At 40.0% G+C, this 20,886-nt stretch overlaps 1 long non-coding RNA gene across 1 annotated transcript in view; it reads right to left on the reverse strand.

Moving 5' to 3' along the window:
- Positions 1 to 19,028, reverse strand: part of LOC144050721 (uncharacterized) — a 55,246-nt gene extending 36,218 nt beyond the window's left edge. Inside the window, exons 1-3 of the long non-coding RNA XR_013293910.1 lie at positions 18,712 to 19,028; positions 16,375 to 16,437; positions 9,958 to 10,082 (exon numbers count right to left, since the gene is read on the reverse strand). This is a non-coding gene — a long non-coding RNA (uncharacterized LOC144050721). The remainder of the gene's footprint in view (positions 1 to 9,957; positions 10,083 to 16,374; positions 16,438 to 18,711) is intronic.
- Between the last annotated feature and the right edge of the window lie 1,858 nt (positions 19,029 to 20,886).

The following is a 20,886-nucleotide window of genomic DNA, read 5'->3' on the forward strand; positions in this document are numbered from 1 at the left end:
AAGTTGCCATGGTATGTTGACAAAAAACAACAACAACAGTCTATTAAACTTTGGCCATGTGCCCACCAATTGGACAAGGGGATCCTTAACGGAAAGCTCTAAGTTAATTGCAAGAAAAAAAACTCAACAAAGTTAGAACTATGGTATATTATAGTCAAAGTTGCAAAACCCTTTAAATATGGTATGCAAAGTTTACTTTTTTTTTTTGGGGGGGGGGGGGGGGGCAGGCTGCCATTGGGCCTAGCAGTATATGTGGTGGGAGAATATTAGCAAGAAAGGAAATATGAAGTCAGATATAGAAAAATGTGATATAATTTTTGATCATTGGTTGTATGCATTCTAATTAAACAAAACAGCTTTGTCCTGTATGTATACGAGATGTAAGAAAATACAACTAGGATTTGTCATTAACAGTCACATTTTAGAAGCACTAAATGTTTTATTATACATAGCTTTTTATACAACTTATCAAAGCCATTCAAAAGTGAATGTCAACATATACTGTAGTGGCACTGACTTTCCAACAGTAATAACGTGACAGTAAATATACTATAGGCCAACATGAAGGTACAGTTCTCCTATCTGGCTGCTCTTTGCATCATTCATAACACAGTGTGCAATATTAATTCCCGAGTTTACTGCTTATTGGAAATGCAATGTATGAAAAGCCATTAAGGCTCCAAATAAGAAAACCATTCGCCGTTGCGTGGATTCGGCTCTATTAAAAAGAAAAATTTTGTTAACCATTTGGAATTAGAGTCATTTGCCAACAAGCATTCTGCTGCACTCCAGTAAAATAAGTAATTATGCTTCTCTACCTTCTATCTGGCTTTTTTACCTCCCATCTGCACAAGCAAAGTGGGAAATGGCGGAACGTGAGCGCACGTGAATGCAAAGGTAATTAAAGTGCTCGCTATCGGTTTGTTTAATGTCGGCTACAGGCCGGCTGGAGGCGAAGCAAGATGAGAAACATGCTCATTGTTCTGTCTCTGTCAACAAGCCACAGGCTAACCCTGTGCAGGCCTATACATCACTTATTCTTCTCCCACAATTTAAAAACTAAATAGGGAACTAAATGAAAAATGTAATCTGGTGATTTCTTTGGCCTTATCTGGCTAACCGAGTCCAATTGCATTATCAGTTTTTTCGTACTGATCACTTAAAAGATCCGACAGGCCCAAGGATTTTCACAGATTGTCTACTTTTTCACCTTATAAAACTTGCTAAGTATAAAATATCCTTGCAATGTGACCCCCAACTACAACTGCTGTAATGGTTAGAGTACATAAAAGTAAAAATAATTGGCAAACATTGAAGTCATTTGGCGTCTGTCCACATGGGTTGTACAACTACTTGTGTAAAAATATGTTGATTAACCCTCCAAACGTATCATATTAAATACAAGACATTTTGAGCCCTCTATTTCATGAGCATAATATTTTTTTCCTATTGAAACCCTGACGTATATGATCTGACACATGCATTGCACAGATGATCCATTAGAGGGCAGTATCACCCAGCTGTTGGCTTTTCCAGCGACCTTGCAAGATCACCCCAATTGAGAAAGGAGAGTCACCTATACTTATTAACTCATTTACTCCCAGCCATTTTCACTGAAGCAACCCCCTTCGCTCCCGGCTGTTTTACTGGAATTTGACCGATTTTGCAAGGCCCACAGAATATTGGGTTCTATTGCTATAAAAATATGGAACCTACCAAAAGAAAGATTAGAGTCTCTTCTTTCATCAGGAAAAAAAAAAGTCTATCTGTTTCCGTTTTGCATCAATTAGCATTAGAATATAGCTAAGTTTAATCATTTTTCACAAATCAGTTTAGAACTGTGGGTAAATGAACTTGTTTGCAACATGGCCCTGGTTGAGCTCTTATACTCTGCTGCCACTTGCCGGCCGTTTTTGTAATTACTACCATTGCTTCAACCGTTCTCTGCATTACAGAGGCGGCATCAAAGCCTTCTGTATGCTCTAGCATAAAATAATAATAATAATGTATACATACTTCTTTGGGACGCTTAAAACATTTAAAATCGAACGTATTTATACGTTTTTGGGAGCAAATGAATTAATAGTGGGATATGTTCTTTCTGATTTTTGGAAATACTAATATGTTTTTATTTTATGGTTCAGGCTTCATAGGGTTAACCCTATCACAGACAACGTATTTCTTTCTTGAAAATGTGTTTACCATCTGCCAAGCTGCTGCTTTTTGTCAAGTTATTGAGTTTAGTTCACTGCCACCGTGCAGCATACTGTAAATATCTCAAATTCAAGAAGATGGATGTTTTTTTCTTTCTAAGCTTTTTCTCAAGAAACTACAATGACTTTCAGTGGAGAAAGACTTTTGTTGAAGCACTCCATTGTAAAACATGTGACTATAAATTAGTGCACTCTCAGTAAAAAGATCCACAGCTTAAAAGTTCACATCTCAGAATTGCCCTGAGTATAGCATTTCTTCATTTAAAATAATAGCAAGTGGCTGCCATTTCGGAAGCACTTTCTACTGTACAATGTGTCTCAAACGGAACATCCATCATTTTTCTTAACCGCTTGTCCTCACAAGGGTCGCGCGGGGCGCTGGAGCCTATCCCAGCTGGCTTCGGGCAGTACGCGGGGTACACCCTGAACTGGTTGCCAGCCCATCGCAGGGCACACAGAGATGAACAACCATTTACACCTATGGACAATTTAGAGTGTTCAATTAACCTGCCATGCATGTCTTTTGAATGTGGGAGGAAACCGGAGTACCCGGAGAAAACCAACGCAAGCACGGGGAGAACATGCAAACTCCACCCAGGAAGGCGGAAGCCTGGACTCGATCCCATGTGCTAACCAGTCACCCACCGTTGCTGCCCTCAAACATGTGTTATGTGTACTTCAGGCAGGCCAAAATAAATAAATAAAAAACTACCAAAGTTAAGTAGTTTGAGTGAACAGAGGACTTGCTGGATTGCTCTGAACCCTTACTTATCTTCCTGACTCAATGGGTGACCTGTCTGCAATGTTTTCAGCCCTGCTCATTCTGTCACAGGAGACAAAGTAAAAAGGTGACTTATGGTGCGGCATGTATGGCCTCTAAGGTGTTTTATGGCTGGACCTTCAGGGCCTATTTAGAAAGCCCCGCGTGCTCCGTCCTGACCACAGGTATTGATTGTCAGCAATGGCCGTGGCGTGGCGACTACTTAAAGCCCTGCATGTGCCCTCACAGGTAGATGAAAACGAGACCTTGGTGTGTAATGATGTGTGCATGAGCAGGGAGAGAAGACCACAGAGACGGAGAAGAAAGAGGAGGAATTAAATCATTGCTTCGCTCCTTGAGGAGAGACACATTGCAGCTAGCCATGCTTGGCTGCTTAATGCCGGCTCTGTTTTTGAGAAGGAAATTAAAACGAGAGCAAGGAGAGAGCGAAAGGAGGAAAGGGAGATAAATGGCTGTATGTGAAGGTGGTAAATGAGAGCATCTTGATGCAAAGAGCTGTGAGCGGATGTCTCTAATAGGGAAAGGCTGGTGTGAGCTGACCACTATGCTTACGCACAACCTTGCTTCCGATAGCCCACACTGGGTCCTCGCAGCAGTGAGATAACCACACTTCATGCTAATTGGCCACAAAACGACGATGCATAACAAACACAGAGGAGATGTAGGTCTAATTTGAAAGCGGGTGAAACGATGGATGAAATGCTTCTAATCATACGAGGTATTTTCTAGTCTGCCAGCCAGAGGCCTCCCCCTGCCTCTAGAGAGCAACAAACCTCCACTGCAGTTTATCTTACGCACACACATTGTGCAACACAGAAGCTTTTATGGCTGTTTTTCCTGTATGGACATTTGTCACAAATGTAACAAAACAATGGCTAATTCAGTCACTCTGTGACTGTGAACGTGAACTACGGGCTTAATTTGTGAGTGGTGTGATGTTTGTGAATTAGACAGTCATACCGAGTGACACTTCCACTCTAAATGCTCAGTGAACCAGATAAAATGGAAGAAATGGTGGGTGGGTGTGAGGATGCCAATTAGTGACCCTGCATTGTGTTAGCCACAGCACAACAACACCTTCGGCTGATGCAGGTGAAATACAGTACGAATGACCACATATCGTCGTTGTCAGGCAGAAGCCTGCATGTCCAAATATTTCTTTACGTCATCTGTTTTTTTCTTGTGTTTTTTTGCTTTTTTTTGCACACATTATTTACTAATTTAAAGTGTATAAAATAGCTTGAGAACAAATCTATTATTTCTCTTGAACACTTCAACTCTCTTTCATTTCACCACTTCTTTATTGCAGGGGAGCCTTGCAGCATTATGTTGTCTCAAGATTGAAAAGTATGGATGCTTATAATACAATATGAAGTGAACATAGTAAGATTTGATACAATTGAGTAGGACTGCTTTGCTAAAAATTGATGCAATGCTTTGTTGCAAAAGGTAAGTTTGTGTGCATATTACTAACAGGCTGTTTAGTCAGCTTATTTATTGAGTCTCTCATGGCTCTTTGACCTTTAAAATAAGAGTTTAAGGAGAGGATATAATTGCATTTGCTAGTTTTTTTTATTTTATGCATTAAAGGTTAATCATTTCCTGTAGATGGCGGCTAGCACAACATGAAGCTCCCAAACTCACTTCAAAATAGTTTCTTGGCCGCAACATGGCACCAAAGCAAGACCTTTAAATATAGATTTGGGGGGCTGAGCACAAAAACAGGTGAGTCCCTATGTAGCAAATGACGATTATATGGGGGCCACAAAAAAATAAAAAATAAAATAAAAATAGCACTCTATAATATTTTACTTTAGAAAAACAAACAGTAACTACATAATCAAATTAAATGTAAAGAATGAAACAGTTTTTCCTGGCTTTTTTTGGTGCTTCAATAGCGTGCCGCACGATACACGTCACCACACTTAATTAATATTCATGACCTTATGCGAGACCAGTGGTGGGCAAACTCGGTCCTCAAGGGCCGGCGTCCTGCAGGTTTTGGAGGTTTCCCTGCTGCAACGCAGCTGATTCCAATCAACAGGTTCGTTACCAAGCTTATGCAGAGCTTGCTAATGAGCTGATCATATATCAGCTGTGTTGGAGAAGGGAAACATCCAAGACCTGCAGGACTCCGGCCCTCGAAGACCGAGTGTGCCCACCCCTGTACTAGACACATGTAAACAACAGTGGCAAAACCATTTTAGCATTTTTCCTAGTCATTTATTATTATTGTCGTCCGGCAGTCGGGGTAGAGCCAAAAGCAAAACAAAAAAAAGAAAGAAAATCGCTTACCTCTTTGGGACGGTGGTGGCCAGCAAGGGATCAGGATTGTCATCTGTAGGAGCATGCATGGCCCCCAACAAAATGTTTACTACATACTGTATGAAGGTGAAAGGCTTCACTTTCATGGTGTTAAAAGGGTCTTTTGGACGTCCGGACAGCTTGACCCTCGTTCACATTTATCCCTCTGAGGTTTTGGCTTTGGGAAACAAATAAAAAAATGTACATCCTTCCTATGTGGACGGTTGTTGTGTCTGGAGTTGTTTCTGCAAGTTCCACAGCAGCAGTGTTTACTCGGCATGTTTTTTTCTGAGATAAACGAGAACAAAAACAAGCAGTACTAGCATGGGTATTTAAATTCAATAAGCATTGTGTTGCTCCTTCTGGTATGCAAGATGGTGTTCATATGTCATGTGACCAGCAGTTGACCAATCACAGCGCTGTGATTGGTCAACTGCAAGTTAACCTCATAGCAGCATGTTTATTTTAACATTCGGAACTGTCATACAAGTGTAAAAAAGAAGTTATCAGCTGTTGACCAATCACAGCGCTGTGATTGGTCAACTGCTGGTCACATGACAAATGAACGCTATCTTTTTACCCTGCTGAAACCGAGTTGGCCAAACTCTCTCTATCAACGGCAAGCAAAAGCATGGAAGGAAAAAAATGGCTGAATGACAACATGTATCTCTAAAAACTTGTAACTTGGGTCACTTGTATCTCCAGGCATAGGATATCAGTGTTCATGATGTAAACACACCCTGTTTTAAAGTTGTTGTTTTTTTTTTGTTTTGTTTTTTACAGCTGATAACTTATTTTTTACACTTGTATGACAGTTCCGAATGTTAAAATAAACATCACAGGCAATCATCCTTTTCTACTTCTATATGTCAAAGAGTGAGTAGTTTTGGTAAATGGTAACTTTCATTTTAGTTCACTGTAGGCTATATATGGGTAGTTTTATCATACAAGCTATGTTTACATTTGTATGTCATTAAGAATATTATGGCTTGGTCAGAACCATCAAAAAGCCCAAAACGGGTCACAATACTGCCTAGGGAATATTGCTGGTACAATTAACTTAATGTTTTAGGACACCAACAGTTGGACTCTGCAATGGATTCAATTTTCCATTGTGTCTGGAAATCAGTTTCACGGATGTCATCTGGGAACAGGTTGTATTGGATCCATACTCAGGTTGGGACTAGGACCTGGAAAAGACCTTGTACTGCCTTTTCGTTTCACCTCAGTGGCCTCATTAACTAAGCCATCGTTCACATCATTAAGACGTTTGTGGTGAAATTAACTGAAAGGCAGATTTAAAATAAATTAAGAAAAATGCGTGGAAAAATGTGTGCACACACTTCATAAATCACCAGGGCAAAGCTGGAGCTGGCTTTCCATAATTAACTGCAGACTATTTATTTTATCCTGACGGCCTGTCTACAATGCGGAACTATGCTGAGGGGAGTGTGGAATATTTAAAGAACAGAGAGAAAGAGTGTGCTAACGATAATACAGTATGGTAAGGCAGACATTATGTAAATGAAAACGAAGTTGAAAGATAACATTTGTGTTGCGTTGAATAAGTATTTACTCAAGCAGTGCACAAAGAAACAATAGACCGGAACAGTAAAGTGCAAATAAAAAAAAAGAAAAAGCAGGTAGTGTAGCTGATTAAATAACTGTGCTAATAGTATCATCAACTCTTAAGAACAGGGCATACTTTGACTTTCTATGAAGGTCATTCTACTATTGGAGGACATTTTCTGTCCCTTCCCTAAAATTTCAAATACAGTAGCCTAATCCACGCTCAAGCTAACTGCAAGGCAAAGGCAAGTCCTCTCTTCTATTCATATTTTTAAAATGTTTTCAGTTATAACTATTTTAACCTTTACTCATGTAAAAGATGTTTATTTATTATTTATTATTATTTATTTTAAAGCTAGGTGGTTTGTTTTTGATGAGTTAGCATAGCAGCTAACAAGCTAGCATGGACACGGGCAAAAACACGAACAATTACAACTGATTAGCAACTCTGCTACTGTAATAAAAGGTAAAGTAAATTTGTATTTGAATTCTTACTTTGATCGAATGTACATGATTTGAAGACGCATACAAGCTAACAGCGCTATTTACACAAAAGTAGCACCTTATTTTATGGAGCACCTTTGAAAACATGTTTACTAAGTGCATTGGCAGGCAGAATAGTGTATAACGCACAATAAAATATCAAACGGAAAGCTCACATATCGTTTAAAACCAACAACAACAAATGCATGACAAACCCATGCAGATCGATGTACAACCTGTTTGTCTTGTCTCTCCCTTGATGGCTTAATTTAAATGAAGGTCATATAATTTCATTTGCATTGACCCAAAACTGGCATGGTGACTGTTACTTTCCACTGATGCGTCTTAACCTGACTACTTCACATGTAAATGCCGACTAAACCTGCAAGTCAGCTTCAACCCTCTCCTGCCTCTCCTCAAACACTTGGAATTGGGGCCCCCGCTACTGTCTGCGCGTCTCTTTGCCACAGTCGGTGCTGCCTCCTCGTGGGCACAGTGCCCAGCCTGGCAGCGAGCCACATCAGTAACACCATCTTCTCTCTCGTTACATCCTTACATCAGACTGCCTGTGGCTCCTTCCTCTGTCTTTATTCCGCACCACAGCTGAGATCAACACTTTGAAAGCATGCCCTCCAACCACTCAGGGAAAAATAACACAATCTCTGCTATTGGGAACAAATAGAGCGCTCACACATTTGATTTGCTCGATTATTATGCAATCACACTGAAGGCAAGTTATTCATAAACAATGTTACATCAAGGCAGGATACCAGGTGTAGCAGGTGCAAATGCTTAGGTACGAGCCCACGCTGTGTGCGTGGAGATGAATTCAGTTTTGCACATTTTTATGAATCAACACAAAAGGATGGAAATTGAGTTTCATGTTGTTGTTTGGCAGTATTTACATAGACATGACAGGAACCCTGCCAGCGGCACATTCAAACTTGTAGGAGGTACAGTATTATTTGATCTTTGTTACAGCCTACAACTATGGTAGATGTGCTTTATTGAAGCTGCAATCACTGATCTTAAAACTTTCAACGAGTACAAAAACTACTTGATAAGTATTGAAAATGTAGTTTTTGTTTTTGTTTGTGTTCCATAATAACCTTTTGACGCCTTTGCACTCTTTCACAGCAAGACACACTTCCAAAAAATTTTGTGAATGGGCTTTTTTTTTTTAATATGGTGATATTTAAGTGTATGTTAGAACACACATTTAATTGAAATCCTGTTAGTCTATTCTACAGCGTTGTAGTGCATCTCCACTTATTGGCTGAAACAATTGTCACACTTTGACAGTCTAATTGGGTCCATATTTGAGTGCAGTATCCACAATCCTGCCTTTAAAAATTACGTTGGTAATTTGCTAGTCAAGCAAATTACCAAAATAAAGCAAACTCCACTCAGACTCCGCATTGCGCTAGATTTGAGCTGGGCACGAAAATAGGGCCCTGGATGTTTGTCTGTCTCTATATTGTGTGCTGCGACTGACTGGCGACTCGTCCAATTTGCAATCCGCCTTTCGCCAAACGTCCCCTGTGATAGGCTCCAGCTCCCCGCGACCTTAAGCAGTATAGAAAACACATAGATGGATAGGACTTTTCCTGTCATGCCATGTCTGTCAAAACTGAACATTTGGATCTCTGGTGAGCTCAGCTTAAATGACACCCTGTGCAATACCCCTATTTGGCGCATCACCCCATGCCCGCACTCAACAGAGACTTTTGAGTTAACCATAGCTCCTCCCCAAAACATTGATTTTTAATACAACAAATATGCCATACTTCCTTGATTTAACTACTAACCTCTAATTGTATTATTTATTAGCAAAATCTTGAAGACATCCACAAGGGCGCACAAATTCCCCATGCAAACAGCAATGAGCAAAGAGTAAACAATTTAACGTAGCATTTTTGGTAGAGTAGCAGAGGAATGCTGCCCTGTGTGGCCCGCACATACCATTGATTACGATTTCTGTAAAGATTTTTGATACTATTATAGCAGTGTATGAAATTTTAACATGTGTTATTGTTGTGTACTATTTGGAGGTAATGAGTTGCTTCAGCTCTGTGATTGACTGGAGATCAGACTCTCAACCCTAATGAGGACAACTAGCACTGAAAACTGATGAATGGGCGGATGGATTCTGCACTTTGGCGCATTACATGGCGTAAAGCTAAGCAACAGTACAGCACACCAAATATCTGAAAATACTGCTTGGCCAAATACTGTAGAAACAAAACACCTGCATATTTGTAGAAGCACAATGCAAGTCACTGCGCGAAAAAACAAGTGTGTCTGCCTCAGATTTATAATTTGGTTTCCCGGGTGAGTAAAAAGCCTTGGAGGTGAGCGCATGCACAGCAGTCATGTTTGTTAAGATACATGGTGAGAGTCGCCACTTTTTCCTCAAAGAAAATAAATATACACTCATTACATTCTACACACTGCATATTTCCACATACTTAACATATTGCACAGGCTGAGAGCAAATGTGCATTGCTGCACATGGGGAAATACATACCATGAAAAATGACAACAGAGCGGGATAACTGCGGACCTGGAATATAATGGGGCGGTGGAGCGGAGGAGAAATAATCATACCGTGAGGTGGGGGGATGAGGAGCAGTGGGAGGGGCGAGAAGAAGATGAGTCTTTGGCCTGTGGCGGGGAAATGGAGCTCTACTGCTCTGCTGCTGACTGCATGGTTCCCCCAATAATGCTCCATTCTGTGTGGAGACAAAGGAGACACACACAGGTAGGCTGCAATATTGTCCATATTGTACAGTTAATCAGTGAGGTAGTTAGAAAGCTCCAAAGCAGACAAATCATATTCTAATTACAGTATAGGTAAAAGGCAGCAGTGTTCTTGCCGGCCCCACGGAGCCATAATCACCCTGCAGTTCATTCAGTGAACATTAGGTGTCTCTCTTTCACTTTGCAAGGCTTGACCCAAGCCTCTGAGTGGAGCTCTCTGCTCCTGAACTCCCATCTCCACATAATATATACAGCATCATTTGAAAATGGCAGCTTTTTGAAAATTCACCTTGATTATCAGACATTAAAAGTGACTTCTCCAGAGCTGAGTGTCTGGCTAGGGGGATGGCTGCAGACAGCGGAACAATACAGCACGCTTGGTATTAATGCCTGGCTGGGGTGTGCGGCGAGAAGAGAGGAGCCAGCCCTTTGTTCTCTCCTCTAGCCAATTATTTTTTACGTGTGCCTCTTTTCACAACAAAAAGAGAGAATTTAATTTTAATGCACTCACAGGAAAAAGGGGAGGAAAAACATCTACAATGTTCTTAACCAGATACGAGGACTATATAGCATCAGCAACTACGTATACGTATGTACATGCACACATATCTGAGGCGTAGATGGATGACAAGGGCAACTAGGATGACATCAACCCAAACGTACACTCACTCACACACGCACAGTGAAAGAGAGAGGGAATAGCATGATTCCCTTCATGCTGAATGAAATATAAAACAAACACCACATCGCTCCCAAACTCGTGCCAAAACACAACATGGGTGCAGCCCAAACCTTAGACGAAAAAAAGAAGAAAGACACCAAAATAATACTGGGGATGTTTCTTTATACCACATCGGGGTGAAGTGATGGGGACCGCGTTAACATGTGCATAGCCAAGATTCGGCGATAAGAAAGAAAGCTCCTTGTAAAAATAGCGAGGATTCCTAATCAAATGGCATGGAAAATAAATACCTACAAGTGCTGTCGGTAGGTATGTGGCCAAATATTTTTCTAATTGGGAGGGCACTTTATCTTGCTGTCAGACAAGCTGTTAAAAAAAAAAAGGGAAAAAAAGCTGTACAGTTCCCAGAAGGAGAGGAGCACAGCTTGCTGGCCTTTTATTAGTGCTGGAGCTCTGATATATGCCTATGCTCCAGGCTTTCATCAGGAACCTGTACTATAAACACCCCAAAAAAACTTGCAAGCCATTGTGAAAATCCAAGGCAACCACCCCTGCCTGAACAATTTGGCTGTATTTTCCAACATGCAATTAGCATGCACAGATTGCTGCCGAACGTTCTGCAACAAACTGCCAACAGCACTAAGGGCCATTTTTTAAGTTTACAGGTTAGCATAATGATAACACATCAAGTGCTCAAATGCAGAAGAAACATTAAAATCCAAAAGCAACAGAGCAGAGTAGAGAGCAAACAAACACTGTTGTGCATCCGAAGCGTGAGACAGTATTGTAACAACCCGTGTAAAATGATTAAGTCACAAGAGAATCAAAACACACACAATGCAGCGTGCACACGAGCTACAGGGAAAAAAACTGTTACAGTTCATGCAAAGCAAGTTTTGTGTTCCAAACTGACTCATGCAAACAAAGACAGACAGACAGACAGACAGACAGACAGACAGACAGATGCATTTTGTGCACGCACACACACACACACACACACCCACGCTCACTGACAACACAGCAGCTAAATTAAATTTCAGTCCTTGGGCAGACAACTAAACTGCTTGTGTGTGGGACTCACTCTGAGGCACAGCAAAAGCAATTCTCTGGAGACGCTGAAATTAAAGGGCACAATCCTGCTTGTTTATGGTTCTCACTCTCTTCTCCTCTCAATCACATGTTTTATTAGCAATCATTCGGCCCTAAAAGTCAGGCTTTTCGGCAGGCCACCAGCATGATGACAGCACTTGCTGGACTTAGCTTGCACGTAGCACTTGCATTTACTCACATCTGAAGCCTTCCATCGCCAAGAAGATCCAATCAAGCCCATGAGAATCTTTTCGGAAGAAAGTACTTAAGCTTGTGATCCGACCAGCTTCTCCACACAATTGTACAGGATGATCTGTATGTAATTATTATTTTCAATGGTGTCTATAATTTTAAACAATTTCCCCTAAAATTGTTGTGCTATACAAGCACATACAATAAAAAATAAGCAAATTTTTTGCTGGTGGAGACATGCTGCTGGTAAGATAAACTAGACTTACTTAAAAAAAAAAAAAATCATTATCATCACCGTGGAAACTATTAATTATTAATTATTGGAGAGAATATATATCTATAAAAAGGATACAAAAACTGTAAATCCCACTCTATTGCAGGTTCTAAGTTCATGATCCTGCTACTTTGGCTGGCAGAACACTCTATTTTGGTCTCTCGTTTATATTGGGTCTGATTCCAATATTGACCACTAGATGGCAGCACATCAATTTACTGGTAGTTTGTGATAGTGTGAAAGAAGAACGAATCAGGAAGCATTTCAGCACAGGCAAGTTTTTGTTGAAAATTATTGAATGTCATCCACTGTAATCCTGGTTTTTACACCTACATAATGTCATGGCTGTAGGTTTGTTCACTTTATACATTGATCTGTATATATTACTGGATAGCCGATAGGACATGACTTTTAAAACCGAGAGGCCGCCATATTACCACTCCCAAGAAACGTTTCTCGGCATACGATTCTATACATTCACAACATCGAAATTAGAGACGGTACTTTGTAGAAACAGCATGATTTATGATGTTTTAAATTTGTTAAACATAAACAAGAGGACCTCAGAAATTTTACAACTTCCCTTAAATACATGTATAAATTATATGCTTAATGATGTTTTCAGGATGAAACTTGTATTGTTTTTAATGAAATAATTATATCTGTCATTCAACAAAAAATGCCTCTGCCAAATCTAATATTGGAGGTTAAAAGAACTGAAAGAAAAAGGGAGTTTTCAAAGCAGCACATACCGTTCACTTGTTTAAAAATAGTGAGCACCCGCAAACCACCCCCACACCCCCGCCCTCTGGCCCGATACTAAGAGCCTACAATCTGTAGGCTATATGATGGCATCTGTACGCATGGAATCTGTACGTATACATATAGTTTAGTAGTCTGCTCGCGAGATGGGAGGGGTAAGATGGCTGCCCTATGGCTTCAACGGCTTGCATGGGTGTTTGTGGGCTATTGGCTATCCAGTAATATATACAGACTTTATAATACATTGTGTGCCATTACTTTTGTCTCGAAACTTTACTTACATATTACTTTTGTACAAAGGACAAAATAGGCTACACTGTAATGTAAAATATGTAATATCCTCCTGCAGAGGAAATGTTGACATCAATAATGAACAGTATATTTTGTATAGGCCTATATGGTGCCGACCTCCAGAATGTGTCTGGATATTGTATTATTGAGGCATCTCTTTCTAAACTCCATCCCCCCTACTGTAGCATTGCTTCTCTGTTTTCTGTCTGGAAGAAGTAATCTTCTCCTGAGCTAGCACTGTTGGGATTAGCCAATGACTGCAGATAGGATATATGCATCGTTAAAGCAGAGAGAAGGCTGCGCACAAGTTCAAGTCAACAAAAGGTGAAAGGAAGAGAAGCAAAAAAAATCAGAAAAGGGACTACCTCATGTTCTCCATCTGATCTAGGAATACATTTTTGAAATGTCGCAACGTGACAGGATTCCCTAATGAATTGAAAAAAAAAAATCTGTCAAAATGCAAAGTCTGGTTGAAAAGGTCACTTAAACCTGAGTACAATGCAGCAAGAATTTTGAAAATCACGCATTCTGGAGAAATTAAGCATTTTTTTGTGTGGGGAAAAAAATTGCCTTTTTGGGGAATGCTTTTGCCATATATTTCCTAAAAATCTGGTCAAGAAACAACTTCAAATTATTATTATTATTAATATTAATCATATCATTAATATTAGAGTATAACTTTATTATTTCTCAACATATCTCTACAAAACTTCACACGTGAATTTACTTGACCATGCTGAATTTCTCATGAAAATGATTGAAAGAGGAAGTCAAGTCAAACATTTTCTTTGCAATATATTGTATACACCCTGACTGGTCTAAAAACGACATTCTGATTTCTGATTATTATTGTGTTTGTGTAAAATTAGTTAAGCATCAAAATCCACAGGTCTTTATCACGCTCAGTGGGCGGCCATTTTGCCATTTGCAGTTGACTGAAAATGACATCACAACCGTGCAATCAAATTAGTTTATTTGCTGTGACATATTCTCCGGAACAGACCTCACTACAACAGCAAAAGTCCAACCTCAAAACATTCTGAGATAATAGTTTGTTTCTTAAGCATCAAACTCTTAAACATTAAACTCAGTTTTAAATGACCACATAGATTCGTTAAAACCCAGCAGCTGACGGCATTGGAAGCATTTATTTACCAAAAAAAAGTCGAGTTTGCCTTGCTTCCCATGACTTACACAAGTCGCTTTTTCTGACGTCACATCCACTTTTCGCCTTGTTCAGGTTTGCCCCGCCTTGAGTTAAATAACTTAACTTTGCACACTATAGGTCCCATCACTACTTGGGATGCGGGGAATAACCAGAGTAATCGATGTAGTTATCAATAGGATAATCGATTCTAAAAATATTTGTTAGCGACAGCCCTAATATATGTGTTATAGTGTATAGTATAGTTTTATATAGTTTGAATAATTGACAAATAGTTGGGCTGTACAGAGCTTTGGCACAGCTGCGGCTGTTGTCACTGTACTATATGAATAAAGTTGAGTTGGGTTTAAAAACATACAGTCCCATGAAGTCAAGTGCTATAGAAAATGGATGGAAGGACAACCCGTCACAACAATGGCACATTTCTTGGAACTGAAATTTTATTTTCAAAATACCATGGACAAATCTCAAAACCACCTTACAATTGGTGTCAACTGAATGTCATTCCTCATTGCTCTCATCAAATTGCCAATGTCTTGGTACATATCTCAATTGCCTCAGTGCATCCGTGCAAATGTGTGCATTTAGCCTACAGTTAGCACAATGTGCCCAGATTTGGCACATTTTCCAAATGAAAAGATCTTGCTGATTGAACTGTGATTAGTTGTTTTTCAGTCTAATGGTTGTCCTCTCCAAAACATGTCAGCAGAATTTCACTGTGTAAGTCATAATATGCAAAAGCATCTGTTCAATTGTCAAAGTTAGTCAAGCATATCAGAGGGGATCAGTGTAGAGGATGGTTGAGGCATTCATGTCGCTCCCCCCCCGCTGCATTGCAAGGGAAAATATCGGCTGCGACTTGGATGAAAACCATTGGCCAAACAGAGAGCAGCGTATGCATGGCCAAGAGAATGAGGACGATGGCCAAGAGGGGGAAGGGGACGATAGTGACTGCAGTGCTACAGTAGTTGGTTCTTCATTTACGCTGTGCGCTAGATATCATTTTAATTGTTAGTTTTTAGTTTTTCATGAATATACATAATTCGGCTTACACTTTCTTTTGTTGCACTCTAATGTGTAAGTAACTTGTGAATAAAAACTTTGTGAATAAAAAACTGTTACAATTTCCTTGACTGTGAGTGGAATACGTTAAACCACAAACTTTAAGATCCTTCCTCTCCGTCAGTTTTATATATAATTGTATTTTGTTAGCGGCACCTCTGCTGTTGTGGCAAAACAACAAAAATGCCAAAAGGGACGACGCATTGTGGGGGCACTGACTACTTGTATGACATAGAAATTTGATTTTAACACATAGGCTGTTTTGGGAGAAATATGAGCTCTTGCAGATGATCCATGGTGTTGTGCAAAATCATCCAAGTTATTTTTTGGCAAAAGCACTAAGTGAATGCAGATGAGCCAAAGCAATTAAGAAGGATCTTTGCAGTTGTGACAGTACTGACTCTTTGTTTGGGAAAGGAACTTGGAGTGAAGCATGTGTGACCAGTTTCGGGATAGATATATCCTTTTGCTAATGAACTTATAGGTTGTGCACAAATGTAAGTCAAATGAGCTTGCAGTTCTAAAAATGTAATTTCAGTTTCAAGAAATGTGCCAAACCTATGGAGAAAAGCTGTAATACGTGTTATAATATGGAAGGGCCAATACTATAGTTTACCCAAAATATTAGAGGCAGCTAAAATATTAAGAACTGTCAGAAGGCAGAACCACAACCACAAAATAACATATTATAAATTAATTATATTATTATAACAGTTAAATAAAGGCCAATATTTTGATCCATCTTACCTGGGTTCTTCCTAGTTGAGCTCAGTTATGTGCTGCGTGTTGTCTGTAGCACAAATGCTACACCTGGAGTAAAGAATGAGACAAACATATCGTTAGAAGGAAATGTGTATAACACATGGCAGACAGATGGGGCTGCACCATGAGCTCCCAGATGATCTTCTATTTATTTTTTTTGTGTGACAAGGCAAATCATAAAAGGTTAGGTCTAGATGTATTGTATTTTTCATGGAGCACAGTGCAAACAATGATGTTTGAAAGCACATGAAGGTGTTCAATGCAAAAAAACAACAACAAAAAAAACATCCAAAATATATATTTTTGTATTTTTATATTGATGTTCATCTTGTAAATGTCCCTCAGAAGACACTTCCTCCAGAACCAACATGATGTTAATGCTGACCACATGGGCTCAAGATCACTCGATTGAACCTTTTCTCAAACCCTACACTAAGTTGCAACACCCCTAAATGTCAGCTCAAACTTTACAGTGCCAGAAGGAAGCTTTTAGGTTTACTGTGCCCTGGAGCACTATTGACTTCTCTGTGCTCAGATGCCTCTGGGACAACACATCACACAGAGGACACGGTAGTTTCTGGAGAAATAAGCATATGTAGCGTGCTGTAAAAGATGGAAGGATTAAAGTGTGGCATTTGTACAGAGGCATTTTGGAGCGAAGCAGAAAGAATGGTTTAACTGAATGAGGAACATTTTTAAATCAAATTTATTGAACATGCATATGAGGTAGTTAGATGACTGTGAACCATAATGCAACTGTATTTTTTAAGTTATCAAATAGTGGTCAAAACATATATTAGTAAATTCCAAACTTTTCTTTCTATTCTCTGCTCAACATCAGTTCACACTATATTCATTGCCAAAGTTTGCACTACTTTGGGTCATCTTTTCAGGTTCCTGCCTCAAATGAATGGCACACTCTGTGACAAATAATAAAACTCAGCTCATTCATTCTGCACCATCTTCGTTTAATTAGTGAGCAATACCATAAATGATCACTGCACCTGTTTTCAGCCTGTTTTGAACCTTTTATTCACCATGTGCTATGAAGTGATCATTTGAGATGTTAGGGACGGTAACTATATCCCCATTCTCAATTGCCTTAGCCTGGCAAAACAATGGTTAAGTAAATAAAAAAAAACAAATCATTCAATAATAATGTAATCATTTCATAAATCCTATGCATAATGGATACCAAACAGTGACTAAATAAGTATCTAATTAGTCTATCACAGATTTTTTTCCCCTCTCATGCTGCTAAATACGTCAACTAAAACTATTAGCACAAACTAGCTTTAAAGCACCACTATAATCATAATAACCCAATTTTACAAAACATCCTGACAATTTCAATTAAACAATTGAGTATCATTATCTTTTAAAGGCAGAATTTTGTATTGAATTGATGCATTATATCTATCAAAAAGCACATTCAGTGAACACGTAACTATCACAGGGTGGGGTGGGGAGGGGTGGGGGGAGAACATTGCTTTGCTCAGAACACACTTATAAAGATGCGAAAATGAAACATGATGGTTCTGAGGCCTACATGAAAAACCCGGGCCTTGCAGAGAGCACTGTACCTGCCCGTTGAATTCCTGATGGCCTGGCTCTGAAGCTACCATTGGTAAAGCTGCAATCAACTGTGTTCCTCTAGAGTTCATGTTTGTTCTTCATTCTTCAGAATAATACTGAGACATCCCTGCTCCTGGTTGTCCAACTTATTGAGCCACAAAAGGAGGCAGGGCAGCGAGAGGAGGTGGAAAATCAATCCACCAAACCTATCCTCTCTGTGCAGAAAGCCTGCTCACACTGCGGTGTGGATGCATACATCTTTTTGGAGATAAAAAAAATGCCAGTATATTAAGTACAGGCCTGAAGCTGCTTGTTTTGTCGGGGGGTGTAGAAAATGCTGATGAAACAGAAGATTAGTGTCTTTGATCTGATCTTATCCCAATATTGCAATTTCTAATTCAGTTATGATGGACCTAAATACAGCTTAGAAATCTTGAGTAACAAGCAAAAAAATTGCAAAGCAATAATATAGAACCCAAAGTTATAAACAATTTGAAGGAATCCACGTAAATTTAATCGCACAGCTATGAATAACGTTGTTGTCTACGGCAAGCTACACGGCATACAGTAGCCAATCCAGCGGGTGCGTCAACAACAATAAACATAAACAGGCTTTTAATTAAGACTACACGAGAGGATGGAATGGAAGGAGGAGAGAGTGAGCCAAAAATGATGTGAGAGAGAGAGAGAGAGGAAGAGCAGGGAGGGAAAACGGAAAGGATGGCAGCAAGAGAACGGCAAACAGACCTAGATTCGGCTTCCCTTGGACCCTCTGCCCGGTGCGTCCGAGGCTGCGGCATCGTCGACGAAATGACGGCCAAACAAAATGGAGACTCAAACTGGAAGAAAAAATACTTTTGAGCTTCTGCTTACAGGCTTGGCAAGTATTCCATGGAATTAATAAAAATCCTGAATTTTAAAAAAAAATGGAGACGCTTTCCATCTCTGTCTTGTTAAAAGCATCACTGCTGTTCCAAGTCAAACAAAAGAGCCTGGTGCTTATTCCTGAATTATGATTAAAGATTATGCAAAAAGCTATTTTGCGGATTCACTTAAAACGTGTCTCATCCGTTAGCGCTCTCTTTCTGTGTGCGATCCACACGATAACCCTGGTCTTGCTGTCTTTGCCTCACAATCGCTCGCTCTCTCTCTATGCTCCCCAACTGATCAATACTTCATTTAAATCCTGACATTAGCACGCTAATAACGGACAAAGGAGGCGAAAACAAATACAAGCAAATGTGCAGAATTAGGTGACACAAGAATGGGTGTTTTATGGCAGTGGGTTGTGAGATTTCATGAAAATATGATGTGGGGGAAATAACAAGGCACAACTATATACAAGTGTGGGGAGGCTCCACTGCTGTTTTGATTTGAGCTCCTGAGACTCTGACTGATCAATACACATTTAAATCCAGGCGGTGGAGAGCGACCGCAATATCTCGTCTCATCAGGAAAAAAGGCAAACACGCCATCCCAATTATCAACTCAAATGACTGGTGTCGAGGAGACACAAGTTGGATGCTGATAGAAGCATATTTCATATTTATTCAGCAGAATTTTTACATTAGCACCTGCGCTCATAATTGGCTAATATATATGCACGCTCACACTTTTATCTATTCACATAATTCACAATGAGCACAATCAATACTGCCCTCTCCATACGCCATGCTCCACACTCATAAAGTGTGTCTGCATTAGATCCTATAATAAGCCGTTCAGAAAAACCCAGACGAGACCAGCTAATTTCTTGGCGCTCAGCGAAATTGCCAGCGAGTGTAACTAGCTAATCTCCCCGCTCGCCATTGAATCCGTATATTTACCTGAGGAGCCTGGAAGTCACGGGCCTGTGCGAGAGAGCCGCATCTCATTGGAATCTCATCCCATCAAGATAACTGAACAGATCCTTGTAAAGTCAGGTTTTTTTCCATTGCGGACACAGACAAATGGTGGCAAGAACAAGGCATAGACGGAAGAGAGCAAGCCAAACACCGGGTCGAAAGTGTTACAAAATGGAGGCAAAGACGAAGCTTACGCTGCGGAACATGCACTTACAAATGGTCTGGCGGCAATGTCGACCAATGAGCAATTAGGAAGACAAGACTTAAGTTATTGATCCTGGTTTCAGTTTTTTTTTCCCTCTGGGCTAAAAAGGCTGCCGAAGGTTGTGTGATGGCTGCTGCAGCTAAAAAGAGAGAAAGGCAGTAGAAGAGGAAGCAGGAGGAAGGGCAGGTCTTTCTCTCCCAGGCCTTGAGCTCTTGAAATGGGTTGTGGGCATTATTGGCCGGTCGGCTGTCATTGCTTACAGCAGACTTAGGCCATGAACATACGTAGTATCCGTGTATATTGTCAAAAAGAAACAGTCCTGTATACAGAATGTTTCATTGTTTTTGGTCTTTTGCCCACACACAAATGCAACTTCATTTTTTGAGCATAGATGGGGAAAACAGAGCTTTTTAGCTTGTGTCATTTGAAATGTGCAACAAGAGCTAATGTTTTGACACTTTATTTTACAATAGAACATGTCCAATGATGCCAATGCCTAATGTGTGTTGATTTCATTCTGTGCAATGGCATACTATGTGACGTTCATCGCACGAATAAGCTGACTAAAAATATATTCACTTCATCTCCTGGGCTCCGTATACACATGCCCAGAATTTTAAACACGAATCACATCTAGCATGGCAGAGGTGTCTGAATGTGCTGCTGAGTCAGCTGTTGTTGCTGTTTCGGGCTTATGATTACGATTGAGAGTTTTTTTTTTCATGACAACAGTGATCTTCCTAAAATCCTGTTTTGTGTGTACTGAACTCATACCAGCTGCATAAAAATCGTCCATACGAACCACTGGACAGTTCTTATTCTCCTGGAGGCCAGTAACCTTGTGACAAATCTAAGGCTACGTTTTCCAAGAGA

This window comes from Vanacampus margaritifer, chromosome 4 (assembly GCF_051991255.1).
Source record: "Vanacampus margaritifer isolate UIUO_Vmar chromosome 4, RoL_Vmar_1.0, whole genome shotgun sequence".
Taxonomy (NCBI): Eukaryota; Metazoa; Chordata; class Actinopteri; order Syngnathiformes; family Syngnathidae; genus Vanacampus; species Vanacampus margaritifer.